Genomic DNA, 16,153 nt, shown 5'->3' with positions numbered 1-16,153 from the left:
TCTGAGTGTTAGTGGCTGGCCAGGCTCCATGTAGACCCAACCTCCTTTGTATGTTTGTCCCGTTATCATCCTCCTTCCTGTGGCTTTTAACACATGACAGCTCTTAAATGGGGAATTGTTTTTGGGGCGAATTGAGTTTGGGGATGACTGCTGCTCTGTGCTAGCCAGGCAAGTCCCTCATAAATGTAGTCTCCGCACACCTCTGGGTGGTGTGAGCTCCTTCTAGGACACATTCCTGCTGACCCCTGTGTTCAGCAGTGGTGTGCAGCCCTCATCTTCTTGCTTCATTTTCTGAGTAGGTCTCTTCCTGACTGTGTCCTTAGAGTCGGAGCTCATCTTCCTGTGGCCCTCTATTTAGGAAGGTCTGGCGGATTAAATTTCTTTAGCTGGCTTCTATAACGTTTTTCCCATGGTGTCCAGTGAGTCCGAAACCCCCAAGTCCTGTACCCAGCAGAACATGGTTTCGTTGCTTTCTCTGCACTTTCTGAAGCTCACTCTCATCTGGTGTTTTTCCTGCCATATGGGGCTCGTCTGTTCTCCCTTTACCTCTGGGCCCCCGCTCCCTGGTGACCTCCTGCAGCCTCTCTGGGCACCTGTCACCACCACCCTTTGCAGACAGAGTCGGTGCCCAACTGTAGCCCCATGGGAACTGGGGATGTGCCCTCTCCAGGGCTCCCAAACACCTGGTGAGGATGACTTCAGGCCCTCTAGCCTGAACTTCCTGCATATTCTCAGGCCACACCCTGAACCTAGGGAGAAAGTAGGGATATTGACAAGACCACAGATTTGGGGGGCTTGATTAGCTGGTACCTAGACCAGCTGAAGCCCCCAGGGATTCAACCTGACTTCCCCTCCTCCTGGTGGTTCATTTCTCTAGACTTGAAGACATTTCTTGGAGCCCGCCCTCTCTTGGGCTTCCTCTTGGCTTCTCAAGCAAAGGGCAAACCTTGTCCTGTGTCTGATGGCTCTCTCTGCTCCTGGACCCCAGGGTTGCATTGGCAGATGCCATGGTGCATAGTTAGAGGGCTGTGAGTGTTCTGGAAAACCAGTTCAGTGCACAGGAAAGGTTTGGGCAGAGTTCTGGTCTCTAGTTCTGGCTCAGTCTACCCTGGTCCCTCTGGGCCCAGGGCAAGTCACCTTTCATCTCTGGGCAGGACTGTTCTGGCTACCGGGTGAGGAGGTTGGGCAAGGTGATTTCAGGAGTCTTAGACATTCGATGGAATGGACTAAAGGGGGGGACAGAGGGGACAGTCATGGCCAAGGGAAGGGTTCTCATTCTTCATCTTGCTGTCACTCATCGGTGAGCCTGAGAATGGGCTGGGGTAGGGTGTGTACTGCCCTGGGGACTTGGAGCTTGGTCTGCTGGGTTTAGTTTCTCTGCTGTTACAGGGTGTAGGCGGGGCCTGGAAGAGGAGCTGCGTGGAGCTGTGCAGACTCATCTGATTTCTGAGTCAGTCTTCACCCCAGGCCCATCCTCTGCTCCAGCTCCACCCTTGACCTTGCTCACGCCCCTGTCCTAGCCACTGGGCTCTGAGTTCCCTGAGGGTAGGCACTGTTCAGATCTGCCCTTCCTCCCTCAGGCCTTCGTGCAGGTGCCCGGCAGATGTTTGTCAAATGGAATTAGTGACCATTTGTGTCGGGAGATTTCTCGGTTCTGATTTCTGGGGAAGGGGATAGGTGTTGGGCAGCACGGTGGCTCCCACGGCTGTGGAAAGCCAGATGTGTTTGGGCCCGATTCGGCTTTGCACTGGTAACAGTTTCAGAAAAAATGTGTTAAGTGTAGATGCCTTTGGGTCGATGAGATCCAGTCCATGGCTGCTGGCCCTGTTCATCTGTTTCCAGCCTCCTTCTCCCACCCCACGCTGGATCTGGGCCCAGGTTTTGTAGGAGGTTTCTCAGCTCTAGGGATCCCCAAAGTGGTAATTGCTCAGACCTTGAACTAATAATACCATGGATTCACCTGGCGCCTTTCATCCAAGGACCTCCTCGCCCTCCAGCATTATCTGATCCCCACACAGCTCAGAAAGTGTGATAACCCCTATTATTAGCTCCACCTCACAGCCGAGGACATTGTGGCTCTGAGAGAGGAGCGTAGTTGGGTCTGGGGCTGGAGCAGACCTCCTGGGCTTCTGAGATCAGTGTCCTGGGCAGGAGAGTGGCAGGGATTTCTGATGGGTGAAGAGCTGGACCAGGGTTTGCTGCAGCCTGAATTGCTTGGGACTGTAGATTAAACACCCCAGAGTATGAGGGGCAAGATCATAGTGGTTGGTGGACTGCTGTAGAGCTATGAGGCGTGGAGTTTCCCTCCTTTCCGTGCTATGCCTGCCCTTCTGCCAGCCAGCAACTAAGCACGAGCCCCAACCACCAGTCCCGTTTCACGGGGCATGTCCAGAGATGAACAGTTGGGATGACGAGGGGTGTCTAACTGTGCCATGAGGAATGCTGGAGGGACTTCAGACTTTGGTGTAAAGGAGAGAGCCCAGAGACTGCAGAGTGAGGTCCAGTCAATGAAAGGTACTGAGAGATCACTTTTGGCTCAATAAAGATGAAGCACGGAACAATCAGATCTATCTCAAAAGGGACAGGGCTCTCATTGTGGGAAGCGAGCTCCCCATCACTGGAGGTGATCAAGCAGAGGCAGATAACTTCTAGACAGTGTTGTCATGGATGGAACAGATGCAGGGCTTTCTGGATGATGTGCTGGTTTGCTGCAGGCTGGGAAGCCCTGCCCTTCCTCTGTGTCCACTGGGTAGATCCAGTTCAGTGGTTTCTTGAAGTTCTAGGAGGAGTCTATTGAATGGAGAGAAGATTTTTCCACGTGTCATTGAGGAGGAGGAGTGTGGTCCTAGCTCTCCTCTATCCATGCTGGAGAGCCACTGGGTGTCTGTGAGGATGACCTGATGTTCTGCTTTTTGTGTTTTTTTATACATTTATTTATTTATTTTTGGCTGTGTTGGGTCTTCATTGCTGCACGTGGGCTTTCTCTGGTTGCGGTGAGCAGGGACTACTCTTCATTGCAGTACGTGGGCTTCTCATCGCAGTGGCTTCTCTTGTTGTGGAGCACCGGCTCTAGGTGCGCGGGCTTCAGTAGTTGTGGCACGTGGGCTCAGTAGTTGTGGCTCGCGGGCTCTAGAGCGCAGGCTCAGTAGTTGTGGTGCATGGGCTTAGTTGCTCCGCAGCATGTGGGATCTTCCCAGACCAGGGCTCCCACCCGTGTCCCCTGCATCGGCAGGTGGATTCTTAACCACTGTGCCACCAGGGAAGTCCCCCTCTTTCCTTCTTTATTTGTTTCCTCTTTATTTATTTTTTTTAAGTTTTGTTGAAATATAGTTGATTTACAATGTTGTGTTAATTTCTCCTGTATATATTTTTTCATATTTTTGCATTATGGTGTGTCACAGGATGTTGACTATAGTTCCCTGTGCTATACAGTAGGACCTTGTTGTTTATCCATCCTATATATAATCGTTTGCCTCTGCCAATCCCAAACTCCCATTCCTTCCCTCCCCTACCCCTGCTCCCCCTTGGCAACCAGAAGTCTGTTCTCTATGTCTGTGTGTTTCCTCTTTAGTTTATTTTTAATTATAAAAGTACTATAGGTCATGGATATATTTGTACTGTTACAACAACTACAATAGTGATAGATTGAGATTCCCCTTGACTTCCCTCCCTCCAACTCACAGTCTCTTCCCTAGAGGTGATCACTGTTTTTAATTTGACATCCTTTCAGAACACACACACACACAGCACACCACACACACAGAAATATATACCATCTGTATTGTTCTGCAATTTGCTTGTTCCACTTAAAAACATGTCTCAATAACGTTCCTATTCCAGGACTTATACTGCTCCCCCATTGTTTATATCAGCCCATAGTATCCCACAACACAGCTATAGTTCGTTCATTTAACCATTTTCATATGGATGGATTTTTCAGGTGTTTCCAATTTTTTCCAGTGCTGTGGTGCCAGCCTTTGTGCACACTTGAGTTTTTGTCTATCATAGTTACCTGGAAGTATAACTGCTAGGTTGAATGCTAAGGACATTTATATTTAATAGATATTGTCAGAAATTACCCTCCATTTACACTTCCTCCAGCGGGGTATGAGGGTATCTGTTTTCCTGCATCTTTACCAACATTTGACATTATCGTCTTTTAGATTATCTGCCAATCAGATTGGGGGAAGGTGGTATTTTATTGTTAATTTGCATGTCTCAGATCTCCATGAAGTTGAGCATCTTTTTGCATGTTTATGGGCCATTTTGTCATCGCTCAATTTCCAATTCAATATCCTTTGCTTGTTTTTCTATTGTGTTGTCTCATAACTTTGTTTATGATATGTTTAATTGTAACAGACATTTTAAAAGTCTTATGGAGTCAGATTTATCTATCTTTTCCCTGTGGCCTCTGCTTTTTTGTGTTTTGCTTAAGAGGGCCATCTCCAAGCTTAGAAACATGTTCAGAGACCCTTCAGTGTGCTCTGGTCTAGCGCTCCTCAACCTTTAATGTGCATGCAACTTCCTGGGGATATTGTTAAACTGTAGCCCTGAATTCAGGAGGCCTGGGCCAGGGCTTGAGGTGCTGAATTTTTAACTATCTTCCACAAGCTTCTTGTGCTGCTGGTTCTTGGACCTCACTTTGAGTAGCAAGGCTCTAAGCCAAGGTCAGAGGAAGCCTCCTTAGCTTTTCTTTAGGGAGGTCAGGATTCTGTGGAATGACTGGGGGCAGCAGCATTGACTTCGAAGGATCTCTCTGCCCACAGCTGATCTCTTTCCTTTTGCTTTTCCCCAAACTCATTCATCGTGTGTCCTTGTATTGTTATTGCCTTCCCAGAACATAGCTAGCTGTCTGTCACAGCTGGAAAGCTTTGGCCAACCCCCCAGCATGGACTTCTGACTGAGACCCAGGATCCTTAACTCTCCAGTCTAGCCTCACTGAGATGTGGATGCAACAACTTTTCTGGCTGTCCAACAGTGAGAGCTCCCCAGCATTGACCTGGGCTGCTTTGTAAAGTAGTCAGCTCCCCATCACCTGGGGGAGTAAGGATGGAAATCAGTACCGCTGGAGGTACTGACGTGGTGAGGAGGCTTAACTAGGTGGTTTCTGAGCTCCCTTCCAACCCAGAGACTGTATGAATCTTTGAATCGCTTCACAGGAACAGAAGCACATTCCCGTCAACGTCACTCCATTTTTCACCTGGCAAGGAAATGAGGTGAAGCTGTCTCTCTTGTCGTTTCCTCAGGTCAGCTGAAGCTGTCCATCGATGCCCAGGACCGGGTTCTGCTGCTCCACAGTGAGTATGGCTGTGTGCCGGGCTCACCGGGGAAGGTTGGGCTACTTGGCCTCCCGCGTGGAGCCAGGGCCGGGTGGAGGTATTACCATGGCCAAGGCTACTTTTCCATCTTTGTAGAGTGTCCTGCTATGTGTCTGTTGAAAACAAGTGTGTATTCACTTGGGACTCCTAGAGACATTTCCCTGGTCCTGCTCCGATGCAGGTGAAGTCCACAGCAGGCTGGAGCTGTCCCCGGGCACCTCAGCATCCTCCTTGGCCCCAGTGGAGAGGGGCCACAGGAGAGCTTCCCTGTCCTTCCTCTCGTCTTCCTTCCTTCCTTTCTTCTCTCTTTCTCTTTTTCTCATCCATTCATTCGTTCATTGATGGCAGTGTCACGGTTAAGGTCGCCACCTTTGGAACCAGACTGCTCGTGTCTGAATCCCAGCTCTGATACTTTCTTGCCAAGTGACCTTAAACAAGCTTAGTTTCTCATCTGCTGGATGGCAATAAAAGTACCTATCTTATGGGATGTGACAAGGATTAAAGGAGTCAATATTAGTAAAGTGCTTAGGACAGCGCCCAGCATGTGGTAAACCCTATATTAGTATTTGTTAAATAAGATAGAAAACCATAAATTCCAAAAATAGTGATTGAGCATTGGCCCTGTGCCAGGGGCTGGGGACACCAAGGAGAAGCATCCACCTCTGTCTGGGTGGCGCTGATAGGATGGCAGGAAGGCTTGGCAGAGGGGGCGATGCCCACACTCCATCCTGAAGGAGGACCGAGCCTGAGCCGGGCAGAGGGGAGCAGGAGGGCCGGGCACTTCACGTTGGGGGAGCTGCAGGTGCGAAGGCCTGGGGTCAGAGAGAGCACGACGCCCTTGAGGACTGTCTAACGTGCCCGCGGCACAGCACAGGAGTGGGTGCAGGGGTGAGCTGGGACCGGGCCATGAAGGTCTGATGTGCCACCCAGAGGATTTTATACTTTACCTGCCATTTATCCATTTGTTTATCCTTCTGTCCAGCACACAAATAGTTACTGGGCTTCTTTCATGGCCGGCTCTTCTGTTTGGCCCAGCAGGCCCTGCCTGTCTCTCCAGCCTCCCTGGCTCTTGCTGTTCAAGGCACCCTCCGCCCCCTGTTCTGTCCGGTTTTGTGCCCTCCTCGCCCCCCAGTGCATCACGCTTGCTTATGCCCCTGCCTTCGCACCCCCTGTTCCTTGCGTCTGAGCCTGCCTTCTGCTTGAACTCCTTTTGAAGAATAGGTCTCCCTTCCTCTGATTTCGTAAGAAATATGCCTGCCTTAATCTCATTAAGACTCAGGAAGGAAGGCTCATTTTGGCTCATTTTTTCCCCTCCAGGAATCACCCCCTGACCCACCTGCAGGGCTGAGTTGGTTGCTTCCTCCTCTGTGTCCTCATCACAGTCCTGACTACACTGTGTCACCCTGGTGTGTCCAGGATCTGTCTCCTTCAGTAGACGGCGAGTGTAGCGAGGGTGGGGACCATGTCTGCCTCAACTCCATGGCGGGGACAGGTAGACCAAGGGCTTCATCAGGCCTGGATCCCGCCCTCAAGAACCACACCCACAGGAAGGTCTCACGCAGGAACAGTTGCTAGGACACCAGGCAGAGGAGACCAGCAAGTGCCTGGGTCCTCCAGTCTTGGCCTTGGGGGGCCCAAGGTGAACTTCCCAAGGACCGGCAGAGGGGGGTTCTTTGCCTGCCAGAGCCTGACTCCAGCTGTGCAAACAGTTTTTGCCAAGTGCATCTTAGCCTCCCCCGGTCCATTCGTCCTGCACAGTTTGCTTTGGCTTCACCCCAGTCTTAGGCCCTTCATCACTTTCAGCCTGTTCCCCTCTCTCCTTTGGCTTCCCAGGCCTCACGCCTCAGACTACAGGGGCTCCGTCTGAGCCAAGCCCTAGGGCTCAATTAAAACCGAACAGAAAAGAAAATAGAAAAGAGGCTCAGCTTCTGTTAGGTCCACTGTCTGCTTTCTACAGACCTCAGGCAAACAAGCCACACTTGCTTTCGTGGCCAGACCTGCACCCCGCACCCCCCCCCATCCCTTGCCTTTATTTATTCTTGTTTTCTTTAGCAAACCTTTCTTGAGCAGTTACCTTGCCGGGCACTCTACTAAGCACCTTAGACACATGATCTCGTTTAATCTGCACAACTACCACGTGAAGTGGATATTATTATCAGTAACCCATTATTATCGCTGACCCATTACAAAATGGCAGATTCAGTCTCCTGGTGAAGCAACTTGCTCTGGCTCACGTGACTATGTCCTGCAACTTGGCCCTTCCATCCCAGGAGGCAGTCTTGTACGGTGGAAGGAGCACTGGACTGGGAGTCAAGAGACAGGGATCTAAACCAAGCTCTGTCATTCGCATTGCTCTGTGACTTTGGGCACGTTTCTTACTGTCTTTGGATGCCCCTCATAGCCTCATCGTCGCCATTAAATGAGGGGTTGGACTCCATAAACTTTACATTCCCTTTCAGGGAGTCAGGGAATTGAAAGCATCCTATCATGCCTCGGTGAAGGTGCTGCCTGAGTGTGGGAGATGGTGGGAGTGGGCTAGACCAGAGAGGGGTTAATATCAGTGGTTGGTATGTAGCTTAAGAGCCTGGTAACGATCCTTCCCACCCACCCACCCCAACATTTTAATTCTCTGTTTAGTCATAGAAGGCAAAGGCCTGGTGAGCAAGGAGCCTGGCGTCTGTGATTCCTACGTGAAGGTATGTGATGAGCTGGAGGTGGGGTGGGGCGTGGTGAGGGACCACATCACCGGACTGAGTCCCAAGCTCCCAGCACACCTGTGGGCCTCGGGTCATTCGAGGTGGCAGCTGCAGTTACATCATTTGGTCAGTAGGCGTTTATTAAGCCTAGTGACGAGGCCCTGAGCTGACCCCCTTCCCTTAGCCCGGCTTGGTCTCTAGGGCTTCCTGCAAGCTCTGGAATCTTATGGGTGACCTTGTGCGTCACCCCATAGGTGAGCACTGTGAGCGTGTGGTTGACGGAAATCCACAGGCAATCGCAAGCCCTCTGGTGAAAAGCAGCATCTTCACCCCTCCCTTCCTCAAAACTAGAGGCAGCGTGGCAGTTTGGGTGGTGGGGTAGAGGGAGTGTCTCTGAGGGCTGCAGGATCCGTCCAAAAGGAGCCCTTGCAGTGAAGACAGAGGCCCCATAGGGGCAGGGGGCCTACTTCCAGCCGGAGCCAAAGGCCAGGCGCCTCCCAGAGTGTGGCAGCCGGATGTCAGGTGCAGGCCTTGGTGCACCGCTCTGCCTTCTTCCCGAAGCCGCCAGGCTGCTGAGAGGCCCCTGTGGGCTGGGACAAGGTCAGGAGCGGGGTGGGAACCTGCGGCGGGGGATGCATGGCACTAGGACGAGAGCGTGGGTGGGGGGCCTTGGCAGAGGCTGGCCTGGAGCCTCCTGGGAAGGGAGCACTCAGCAGCTGCTGGGAACTTAGAAGTGAAGAGGCCTTGTGCTTTGGGGGAACCTCTCTGCTTGGAGGAAGAGCAGAGATGGTCAAGTTGCACCCCATCTCTGCCTGGGCCTGGTGCTGCCTCCTGGGTACCACCCCTATGAGGCCCTGTCCTGGCATCTGACTGCAGTGCCTCCAGCCCAGGGCTCCTCTTTCTTTCCTGGCATTTGATTGAGGACTCCACTCTGTCCGCTGCAGAAGCTGATTTGAAGAACACTTGGGAAGCCTTTAGCTTGGAGATGTGCAGAGTCAGCCACTGGGGTTAGGTGATTCCATGGCTCTGAGATCGGCTAACCCTTACTTTTCTCCAATTCAAGATTTCTTTGGTCCCCGAAGATAATCGACTACGCTGTCAGAAGACGCAGACCATTCCAGACAGCAGAGACCCAGTCTTCCACGAGCACTTCTTCCTGTAAGAGTCTGGAGCAGCTGGGCCCTCGAGAGCAGAGGGAAGGATTGTTTATCTGGAAACAGCTCTGTTTGCCAAATCTAGAATCAGATCTAAGCAGAAAAACAGTGACTTCTAAAGGATATCTTTGCTTTCTCATTTACTTGTGTCCTTGCCTCCCTGGCACCTGGCCCAGCAGCAAGGTCCACAGTGATACGGTATCATGTGGCTGGTTCTCATAACTAAAATGTCCAGCCTGAGACTGGCAGCCCCTGAAAAAAGTAGGCAATTTCCCACTGTGCCTCAGGACAAACCTTCTCCTTTAGCAGAAGGAATTTTCCAAGCTGAGGGATGTTTTGCCTCCCCTCCCGACTGTCCCCAACTTGCTAACCTTTCTGAGTCTTGGCTTCCTTATTTGTAAAATGGGGCTAATAACGTAGCAACCTCAGAGAGTGGAGGTGTAAATGAAACAGTATAACACAGAGTGTCAGGTGTTATTGTTATTATTTCTTCCCCTCATCCCTGAACTCTGGGACCAATGGGAAGGTAATGGATATTTTGTATTTTCCTATTAGTGAAAACTAATCATATTTTGTTATTTTCCTTCCTACACAAGGTAATTTTGCTTATTGTAGAAAAATAGAAAATATAGGCAAACAAGAAGAAGAAGAGAGAAAACACTCCAAGTCCTGCTACTCACTGATATGTTCTGTGGTATTTCTTTTCAGATCTTCGAATTTGTGTGGGTGTGTGTTTCCAAAGATGGCATTGTTCTATAGTATCGTGTTGTAACCTCCTTTTCATCCCTAACAATGTAATGTAAACTCTTTCATGAATGTAAATACTCATCTCCCACACTATTTGTGCTGTAGTTTATTTAACCAGATCCTATGGTTGGTATTCAGGTTATTTCCAAAATTTGCCCTGATGCTGGACTCCGTGGGTCTGGACTGGAGCTCGGCCCTGCTAACACACTGACTGTCTGGTTTGCTTTGCAGTCCTGTCCAAGAGGAAGACGAACAGAAGCGCCTTCTGGTCACAGTGTGGAACAGGGCAGGTGACTCCAGGTGAGGGGAACTGCTGAGCTGGAGGGGAGATCCTGCTCTGGGCTCATGGGTGGCAGCCAGGTGGCCAGCATACAGAAGGGGCTCAGTTAGTGCTTGTTGGATAAATGAATGGTGGTGGCTAAGTTTGAGAGGCTGCCGCTCCCCTGAGTCCCCGTCACTCCAGGTGATGCCAAGGATCGTGTTACCAACGTGCATTTGCTGAGCCCTTGGTATCAACAAGACGCTGTGTTGGCCACTGGGATGCCAGCCAGCCTACATGTGGCTTCTGCTCTCAAGGCACCTACTTTCAGAAGAGGACACCAGGCTCTGCATGGAGGCAAATTACAGTCACAATACGCACAGGATCAGTCCCACAGGAGCAGAAGCTGCATGAAAAATGGGTCCATTTCTCTCTTAGTCACCACTGTACCCAGTGCCTAGCACGTAGATGTTTGGTGATTATTGGCTGAAGGAATAAAGGAACAAAATGAGTAATAGGACAGTAAGTGTGGGAAGAAGGAGAGTTCATCATGGGCTGAGGCGATCGAGGAAGGCTTCGTTGCAAAAAGTGGGACTTTGAACTTGGGGCAGAGCTCAAGAATAAGACAAGGAGAGTAGGCTGGAAAGGGCATTGCAGGCAGGAGCACAGCACGAGCAAAGGCAAAGAGGCAGGAACACGTGCGGGGGGCTCAGGCTGCCATGAGGAGGCCAGTTTAGGAGGTGCAGAGTTTTGTGTAGGAGAAACCTAACAGATTTCAGGCAGCCCAGGACGCAGGAGGCGGATGTGGTCGTTAGTAATGGCGGCCAGTACAGAGCAAGGGAAGAGTGCTGGGTGGTGAGGGTGAGAATCAGCTGCTAAGGGAAGGGAATGGAAGTGGGTGAGAGCACTTGACTGCATGGCCTGCTGTGAGCAGCAGGGCCTCATTCAGCTGGTTCAGCCCGAGAAATCTGGGAGACTCTGTGGCCAGTAACATTTGTCCAATAATCGTAGAAGAGAATGGTGACCGGAAAAGGGCCTAGGTGAATGAAAGTCAGCTCAGCTCACCAGCTTAGACCCAGAAAATATTTTTGGGCTCAGTGCTTTTTGGTACCCTAAATCTGATAGCTAGTATGCTTTTAAAGTTGAGCCTTCCTCAACTTTCATAATGAAAGATTTGTCTTTCAATAGAGTATCATTTACTGATACTTTATCGTTTACTGATATCGTAAACAAGAGCAATCGTTTACTGGGTGTTGACCACAAGCCAGGGTTTAACAGTGCATTATCTCATTTAGTTCTTAAAGCAACTCTAAGGAAAGTGTGTTTTTGTCTTAAGTTTTCAGAAAAGGAAACTGAAGCTAAGAAAGGGAGTTACTCGCCTAAGTTCGCATGGCCAGGGAACAGTAGGGGCAAGATGGGAACCCAGGTATTTAGACCCTAGAGTCTTCAGTCTCAACCAGTAGAGTACAGAGGGCAGGGCAGGAGTGGAGAGGGATCTGCAAACTCATTGGTGTTGCCGGAGGGTCAATTACAAAGTAGGGAGTGACTGGAGGTAAGATGAAGAGGCTGGCATAAACCACATCGGATCATTCTGTAGGGTTTCTTTGGAGTGTGAATTTTCTCAGAAGGGCCAGTAGTTCTCAGTCCTGGCTATGCATCAGAATCACCTGGGATGCTGGTGAGGAACATAGGTTCCCAGGGAACACATCAGATTGATTAAGTCCGAATTTTCACGGGCAGGGCCTAGGAATCTGCACTTACCCAAGTTCTCAGGGTGACTCTCATGCAGCCAGCTTGGTGTTTGGGAATCTGGTGACGGGGAGATACTGAAGGGTGTTGAGCAGGTGAGTGACAGGTGTGTATTCTAGATCTATCACTCTGGTAGGTCTTTTGGAGGTTGGAGAGGAGCTGGGAGATTCTTGTGGTGACTCTGTGAGAGAGATGATGTAGGGATAGAGAGGAGGGAAACAGACCCAGGATATATTTAGGAGCTTAAACCAATAGTACTTAGCGGTGATCTGGCTGTGAGAGCAGTGGGAGAAGTCAAGGATAACTCCTGGGTAGCTGGTGACGTCTTCAGCTAAGCCAGAGTGTACCGGAGGGGAAGGGGGAGCAGCTGTGGATATGGTGAGATGGAGGTGCCTGGAGGGCAGCCAGCTGAGAGCTGTGTTGGAGGGTTGCCTTTGCTGACCTGGAGCTCAGGGGAGAGAGAGGTCTGTGGAGATGTGGGAGCCGTGCCCGCCAAGGTGGTGGGTGAAATTTTGAGCAGGTGAGACCACCCAGGAAGACAGTAGGTGCCAAGGACGAAGGGTCAGAATCCAGCCTTGAAGGGATGGGCACAGGAAGGGAAAGCCCTGAAGGAGACAGAGGAGGAATGGCGGAGAGACAGAAGGACGCCTGGCGAGCCTTCTGGACGGAGGCAGACACCAAACTGGGAGTCGCCGCTCCCTCTGCTGTGACCACTCTCCTGCGAGAGCACAGTGAGCCAGGCGGAGCCTGCTGCAGAAGGGGCAGCAGTGCACTTGGCGGTTTTTGGAAAAGAAAGTGAGGCCGGGGAAAGTGAGTCAGCGCCCAGTGAGGCAGCGTGACAGAGGCAGTGTCTCTGCTTGTTGCCTATTTTGGGAAAGTGAGATTCCTTATTAAACAAAACAGGCAAACTCGTGGTCACAGTCCCAACCCGAAGCTCAAGAGGGACAGAGCAAGCTCAGGCAGACCTGCTTTCCCAACAGATGGCCCTGCCCAAGGTGCCAGCACCGCAGTGACCGGCTCAGCAGGTGGGAAGCATAGTATTGATCCATCCCTGAATGAGAAGGCCTCTGAGCTGGAGGAGACAGACAGGGCGCTTGCTGTGTGTTGCATACTGTCCTGGGTACTCTGTGCCGAACGCTCTCAGATCAAATTGTGCTACTCTGAAGGACGGACATGCAACTTCACAACATGAAGGACAATTACAGAAGGAAGGAAACAAACATTTATGAACTCTTCTCTGTGCCAAGCACTTTACATGCATTATCTCAGTTAATCCTCACAGCGACCCTGAGAGGTAGGAATTATTACTGTCTCTCTCTTCAGAGAAGAGAAAACTGAGATTTACGAAGGCTAAGGAGCTTGCCCAAGGTTATATGATACCTCATATTTATTAATCACTTAATGTCCACTAAGTGTGTGGACATTAAGCATATTCCATGCATTTTCTAATTTAATCCTCACAACACCATGTAAAGTAGGCATTATTGATGTCTCTCTTTTACAGGCACAGAGAGGTTAAGTAACTTGCCCAAGGTAACACAGACAGCACGTGGTGAAAACAAGATGCAAATCCAGGTAGCCTGGTGCCAAACCACATTATAGTACACTTGACCAGCTCACCCAGGTGATAAAGGGCTCCAAAGCCATACCCTTTCTGTGTCAGTACACTTGTGCCTCAGGCCTCAGGCTACCTCTCATAGCATTTATAATGTAGTTTTATATAAATCATCCAGCTGAATATGTGGCAGTTACATTGTTTTAAAAAAATTATTTATTTATTTATTTAGGCTGCGCTGGGTCTTAGCTGCGGCACACGGGATCTTTGTTGCCACGTGTGGGCTCTTCGTTGCAGGATGAGGGATCTTTAGTTGCGGCACGCAGGCTCTTTTAGTTGTGGCATGTGGGCTCTTTTAGTTGCAGCATGCGGGCTTTAGTTGCGCCGTGCGGGATCTAGTTCTCTGACCAGGGATCGAACCCCTGCCCCCTGCATTGGGAGCACAGTCTTAACTACTGGACTGCCAGGGAAGTGTCCCGTCAGTTAGGAAATGAAAAGGGGGCATCTGTTTCATGAATTCTCATGATCCTTCCAGTTATGGCTGTAAGTTTGTATTAGAGAAGCAAGATGATCTACAAGGAAGTTCGGGGGGTGCCGGCTGATTTCAGCTCACACAGTGGTTTCAGCTCTTGGTGGGAGCTGAGGAGAACCAGGCCTCAGAGCAGTAGACTTTGGCTTGGCTCCAGCTCGCTATGAGACTGTGGGTAGGTCCCTTCCCTGCTCTGGGCCTCATTTTCTTCACCTGTAAAATGCAGTGATCTCAAAGATTTCTTTTGGCTTGCAGGTTCTGTGAGTTTTTAAGAAATTATAGACATTTTCAAACATATGCAAAGTTAGAAAATAGTATGTAATAAACCCTCACATACTCATAGCCCAGCTTCATCCGTTATCAATATATGGCCAATTTTATTTCATTTATGCCCTCACCCACTTTCCCCTCCTCCAGTGGATTATTTTAAAGCAAATCCCAGACATCATCTCATCTCAGCTATATAAATCTCTAAAAGATGGCTTAAGAAAACAACCACAATGCCATTATCACATTTAAAAATTAGCAGTAACTCCTTAATATCACTGATTATGGAACTGAACTACTTACAAGTTTTGTTTGATGATATGGTAGAAGCCAAACTGAAGCTTCTAGTGTCAATCATAGTGTTTTCAGAACTTGTGGTCAGAGAACAATCTTAGAGGGAATTGTAACGTTATGCACCAAGTTAAAAAACCCCCAAAACACACACAGCATGTGTTGAAAAGCGTAATCTTTTATGCTAATAGTAATTACGCACATGGAGAGGCTGCTTGCTGTGTGTCGCACGCTATCCTGGGTACTCTGTGCTCTTTCCTTTAAACTATTTTATAAAAAACCTCAGTGCCAAGTGCAGTGCCATAGAGTTAGAAAGCTTGTGACCAGAGGTGGGGACTGAGCTTAAGGAAAGAAAAAATGATTGGAAAAATATTGTGCGATTTAAGCCATCAAATTAAAAATAAATTGAGATTAAATGGGATAAGTCTGTAACAGAAATAGTTTAAGCCCCTGAGAGAGAGAATTAAAGTGCATTCCCTTAAAATAATGCATTTTCATTTTGTAGCGGGTCTCCTACCCTGTGCTCAAAAGTAACCTGAGCCAAGTACAGCCTTCCCTCTGTGTCCATGGGGGATTTGTTCCAGGACCCCTGTGGATACCAAAATCCACGGATGCCCAAGTCCCTTTGTATAAAGTGGTACAGTATAGTCGGCCCTCCGTATCCATGGGTTCCGCATCCTTTCATATGGAGGGCTGGCTGTACTATTGCCCTTGAATGTTCCATGAAGCCTTACCTCTGAGCCTTTGTACCAGCTGTTGCCTTTGCCTGAGATGCTCTTCCTTTCCTTCTCTTTGGCTTAACTCTTTAGGCCTTCTTTGAGCATCTCAGTCCTAAACTACCTCTTGCCTCTCTAAGCTTTCAGCATTTGTTGCCTGTACTGTTCATCTCTCAGTCTCACTCTGTCTAGTGACATCCCTTGTATTGCTGTCTTGAACTGGTATTTAAATTCCTGAATGTTTGTCTTGTTTCCTTAATGCTGCAGCTCCTTGCCCAGTGCCTGCCAACGTGGGCATGATGGATTCATCCGTTTGTCAAGGCTTCACTGAGCTTAGGGTTTGGCATTCAGAAGTACCCAAGGCTTGGCCCCTGAGACTTTGTGCCTAGAGAAATTTCAGGCGGTGTCCCAAGTTTATTACCTGACCAGCGTATTACCGTGTACTCAGGCTGCATGTAGAAAAAGTCTTTCTTCTTCCAAAGGTTTTCAAAAACAGGCTTCAGAAGTAGCTAATTGAAGAACACTTAGAGGTTCCTGCTTATGGACATTAACTGTGACCATTTGCTTGGCCTAAATTATCATGAAATCATTGGAGGCCCCTTAGCAGGAAGCAAAGCTCACGGGAGGCTATTAACCATTTAGTATTCTCTAAGCACCAGGGGGTGAAATTTTCCACTTACTGAAGAGCAGGGAGAGGCAGCCTTTATTACAGCTAAAGCATCCTGCCTGGAGCTTTAGAAAGTTACAGCCATACTCAGTGTGAAAGAAAAGTGTACAGCAAGGCGGTGTGGGCACCTAGATACCAGCTGGGTTGCTTTTGAATGTGTTGACACACACAATTAAATCAGTGATGAGGAATCTGGCAAAGTCTT

At 49.5% G+C, this 16,153-nt stretch overlaps 1 protein-coding gene across 1 annotated transcript in view; it reads left to right on the top strand.

Annotated features, from left to right (window-relative positions):
* Positions 1–10,175: 10,175 nt before the first annotated feature.
* The window catches only part of RGS3 (regulator of G protein signaling 3), a 108,595-nt gene continuing 102,617 nt past the window's right edge, over positions 10,176–16,153 (top strand). Inside the window, exon 1 of the mRNA XM_069540756.1 lies at positions 10,176–10,215. The gene's annotated coding sequence lies outside the window, so the exon portion shown is untranslated. The remainder of the gene's footprint in view (positions 10,216–16,153) is intronic.

The sequence above is a fragment of the Delphinus delphis genome, chromosome 6 (assembly GCF_949987515.2).
Source record: "Delphinus delphis chromosome 6, mDelDel1.2, whole genome shotgun sequence".
NCBI lineage: Eukaryota > Metazoa > Chordata > Mammalia > Artiodactyla > Delphinidae > Delphinus > Delphinus delphis.
The sequence above is the reverse complement of the archived record's forward strand: the minus strand, read 5'-3'. Positions and strand labels throughout refer to the sequence as shown.